The following is a 5,009-nucleotide window of genomic DNA, read 5'->3' as shown; positions in this document are numbered from 1 at the left end:
TCTCTCTCTCTCTCTCTCTCTCTCTCTCTCTCTCTCTCTCTCTCTCTCTCTCTCTCTCGGGGACCAGAGTCACACATGCTTGTGGAAAGAGTTAACATTATGTTAGATCTTGTTATAGAGTCATGACATTATCTGACTCTTTGGTAGAATGTAGCTATTTCATTTTCAGAAGGTGTATGTACACACGAGAAATGAGAATCTGAAATGACTGGTAGACTGACCACTACCTCACGAGCCAGGTCCACTTCAACAGTCATAGAAAGAAATGGGGGTGGGGGGAATCTACTAGTTGTCAGAGAATCTGAGGGATGTTGAGTGTCACAAACCCCAAATTTAATCCTGTGCCACAATCACCATTGGTGTGGTTTTGGATTTGTTCTGTAATTTTGGTTTCCTCATTGTCAAATAGGACAGTAATACTGCACCTGCCTTGAAGTTTACTGAAAGATGAGAAGGAACATATGCCAGGTATTAAGAACTGCTCAAGGAAGTCTAAATAGATTCATATCAGATGCTAATCACAACAGAGCGATACAGCAGGTCAGGTCAGGTTACTAGACAGAGCCAGGATTTGAACCCACCAGTCCAGAGAACTCGGTTTAAACAGCAGTTTGTATTTTTTTTTTAACACAAGCAGATCATCTTACATATGAGTCTGACCTAGTGAAGACTAGACATTTACTATTAATAAACAGAACATTTGACTTTCCTAAGAAAAAATGAGGTCCATGGTACTCTTTATATAGCCCAGATTTCAGATCATTATCTAAAAATATTTGTGCTTAAAGGATTTAGTATGGATGAAAAAAATACTTCTGTTTTTACTAATTCTAGCAGAGGAGAGATGCAGAGAGAAAGCAAAATAGACATTTCTTCTGGATGTTCTGCTGACAATGAAACTATTTCCTAATTTGAATAGGCATTATATACATTATTTCCATAAGCGGATTATGTCAGTCTGCAAGACATCCTGTTTCCTCCCTTAACAAACTCCATCAAACCTCCACACAATAGCTCTTATGCCAAGTAACAGCTAGCAGATGCTTCTCCAGAAAAGCTATATATTGTGTTCATAAGACACCTGTTTAGGAACAGAGCTCAAATAGGTAATGCCTACATGGTACTGGACAAACCCACACTTCTGCAACCCAACCACCCCTGAATCATGGACTTTTTTTGTCTCTCTTATACAGTCCACCACTTAAGTCTTTTGAATAAAAGGTCTGCATACATTAATAACACCAATACAATATCTTCAAGAAATGTAGGATGGGCAAATAGAAGAATAATGAGAAAAGGGACATACATATGTTTTTATCAGCTACTTCCTCTGAAGAGTTAGTTGGCACAGTAGTGCAAACACGATCCAAACCACTCAAGTGTTTTGGTACTACAATATGAGGCTCAAAAGAAAGTTGGTAGACTTTAGGAATAAGAAAAACACAGAGAAGACTAAAGTCTATGAGGTCACTAAGGATTAAATGAAACAACTTGTTCACTTTGGCCTTGGTTTTCTATAACGTTCAGAACTGAGTCTACTTCTATATCGCTACAAACATTCTCATTTACTAAGTGGTTGCTCTGGAAGGACATGGCTCTCCTCTGCATCTTCCTCTCTAAAAGTCAGGCTGTGCCAAATGGTTATGATACGTTCGTAATACAACTTGTTAGGATAACAAAGGCAGACTCTCTCCCCACCCTCCCCCCTCCTATATTATAGCAGTAGAGAGAAGTAGATGCCATTACAAATGATCTTTTAGGGGGATCATTGGTAATACGTAAGCAGACACGTTTAAAAGCAAACCTCTCTGATCCTTTTTGTTCTGACTCTAAAGTAGGAAAATGTACCACACAAAATGATGTGAGATTAAAAGAATGAGTTTGGCACACAGTGGGTATTCAATCTTTCTTCCTATGGGTTCTTGGGTACTGAAAGCTTAGTGGAAAATAGCTAATGCAAAACAGGTGTGTCTGAGCACAAACACTCATGGCTGGAGCAAACGACTGGTTAGTATGTCAAGATACTGTATCTTATTTTGTTTTTTCCAGAAGCTACTTGACTAGCACAAAAACTTATTACTGGCTATTTCTTAATATTTATATATCATTCAGTATTTCTTGTTGTGAATAGGCATCTAGAGAGCTTACTTTAGAAGAGTCTTTCAATCACATGTATAGCCCTTGTCCCAAGGCTCTGAAGTGTGCTTACCTCCATCTCCCAGTAGCTGCTTATTGTTAGGTCCAAAGCGTGCCCCCTCCACCCAAAGATGGCAGCACTGCTGACAATGTCTTCAATGACAAAATGGAATCAGCTCAGGCTTGACTCTGACCAGATAAACAGAAGGATCACTAGCAGTAAAATCTACTCAGCATTCTTCAGAAACATTATGAAGCAGGTTCCTGTTGGTCAGGATAAGCCATTACTTTCCTATCCTCATGCCCCTACATCCAACTACCTCCAGCAGGGGCATCTGGTTTCCAATTAACACAAACATACCAAAGTCCCCATACTAAGGTGGTCTGGCCTGCACCCCACTCCCCAATTCTCTAACTCCCAGGCTGTCCTGGCTCATATGCCTCACCCCACCACTACCTACCCCCTTAAACCTGGCAAGGCTCACTCCCCATTTGTTGTTCTCTATTTCTGAGAGAAAGGCAGACAGTTTGTATCCACAATAAACCTTTCTTTCTATCTGTCTATGAATGGTCCCATTTGATTTCATTGTACCTTGCTTACACGTATCAATAAAAATTTCTCTCTAAGCCAGTGTTTCCCACCCCACCCCCCTTTGAAACTTCCTCTCGTTCTTTCTCCATGAAAAACCATCTGTTCCATCTGGGTTCTTCTTTGTGCCCAAATTTGTGTCAAAAACATAAGAGAAATTAGCACTTCCAGAAATGTCTGTACTTAGAACACTCTGTAGCGCAGTCTGAAGTTGAGAGCCCTGTCTTTTCCTCACTGTCGCCTGGCTTCATCCGAATTTCCAAACTTCTAAGCTCCATGTTTACAAAAACCATCTCTACTTTTATTTTCTAAAAACATTAAATAGTGCAGATCACTTAAATCTTTTAAGCTAGTGTATTGAAGTTTCCCAAAATAGTTACCACTGCCTACTATACAGAAAGCTTTTCTATATAGAGATCAAACAATGACTAAATTTTTTGTGATCAAAGGGAGGAAATGACATTAAAAATGTAGGAGCTTAGAGAGTAAGTTATTTAAGATTTACAAAACAATGTGAGTGTTCTATTTAATCTGTGATCTTGTAAAAAGCACAACTTGTTTTGGCATACTGCAAGAGTGAGCACCTTCAACCATTCATGGATGGTGGCTTCTGTGAAGCTTCCTGTGGGTGAGGACAACTTGTCTTCCTAGTCTTAGATTCAAGACCACTCCCCTGCCTATTCTTGCTTTATAATAAAGGGCTTTCCTTCTAAGGTTTATAGGCACAGGGGTTGCAGCAACAGTTTATTCTAGTACTTTGTTTCACTCATTTTGGTATGGAAAACTTCAGTACCCTCTAGAGTAATAGAATGTCATCATTAACAATGACTTCATGAAATTCTTAGGCAAATGGATGGAACTAGAAAATATCACCCTGAATGAGGTAACCCAATCACAAAAGAACACACATGATATGCACTCACTGATAAATGGATATTAGCCCAGAGTTTGGAATACCCAAGATACAATTCACAGACCACATGAAGCTCCAGAAGAAGAAACACCAAAGTGTAGATGCTTAGGTCCTTAGAAGGGGGAACAAAATACTCACAGGAGGAAATACAAAGACAAAGTGTGGAGACTGAAGGAAAGGCTAGCCATAGACTGCTCCACCTGGAGATCCATCCCATATAAAGTCACCAAACCTGGACACTATTGTGGATGCCAAGAAGTGCATGCTGGCAGGAGCCTGATACAGCTCTTTCCTGAGAGACTCTGCCAGAGCCTGAAAAATACAGAGGCCAAAGTTTATAGCCAACCACTGGACTGAGCACAGGGTCCCCAATGGAAGAGTTATAGAAAGAACTGAAGGAGCTGAGGGGTTTGTAACTCCTTAGAAAGAACAACAATATCAACCAACCAGACCCTACAGAGCTCCCAGGGACTAAACCACCAACCAAAGAGTACACATGGAGGGACCCATAGCTCAAGCTGCATATGTAGCAGTGGATGGCCTTGTCAGGAATCAATGGGAGGAGAAGCCCTTTGTCCTGTGTAAAGGCTCAATGCTTCAGTTTAGGGGAATGCCAGGGCAGGGAGGCGGGAGTGGATGGGTGGGTGGGCGGTGGGATGGGGATTTCTGGGGGGTGGGGTGGGGAAAGGGGATAACATTTGAAATGTAAATAAAGAAAATATCCAATTTTAAAAAAAAGAAATCTAGCTAAGACCCAGAATTTATAAATTCATAGAGAATTCAAAGGCCAAAAATAAAGACATATACAGTTACAAAACTAGTCAATAATAAAACATGCTTTAAAAATGAGTAGTTTGTAATGTATACAATGTGTTTTGATCATATTCTCCCAGCACTGTCTCCCCTAACTCCTCCCAGATACACTCTCACACTGCCCTTCACAGAAACCATAGGAAGGATGCCCCAGGACCAAGTTCTCAGCTCAGAGGAAATTTGTTTGCCCTAGAGGGACAAAGGGCAGGCAATAAGAGACAAGGGCAGAAAACAGAGGACTGGGGAGAAAGGGAAAAGAAACAAAGGAGATCGAGAAGGAATATTTGTCCTGGAGAGACAAAGAACTGATTCTGGATAGAGAGGAGGCCCGGAGGCAAATGGCAGTTTATAATGAGAAAAGGGGAAACCTTCTGTTAGGATGATGTGTTTAATTTTGACTGAACATGTTAATTAGGTGAGCCAACAGTAGTCTTTTGTTGTTGGACTTTAATACTTTGATACCGGGACCTTGGTGGTCAGCCTTGGGTGGAGGAAGTGGTCCGTAAGATGATAAAGCTTGGTTGCTAGCATTAGGAATAATATTAAGGGCTTTAACGG

Source organism: Grammomys surdaster, unplaced genomic scaffold (assembly GCF_004785775.1).
Source record: "Grammomys surdaster isolate TR1022 unplaced genomic scaffold, NIH_TR_1.0 126391, whole genome shotgun sequence".
NCBI lineage: Eukaryota > Metazoa > Chordata > Mammalia > Rodentia > Muridae > Grammomys > Grammomys surdaster.
The sequence above is the reverse complement of the archived record's forward strand: the minus strand, read 5'-3'. Positions refer to the sequence as shown.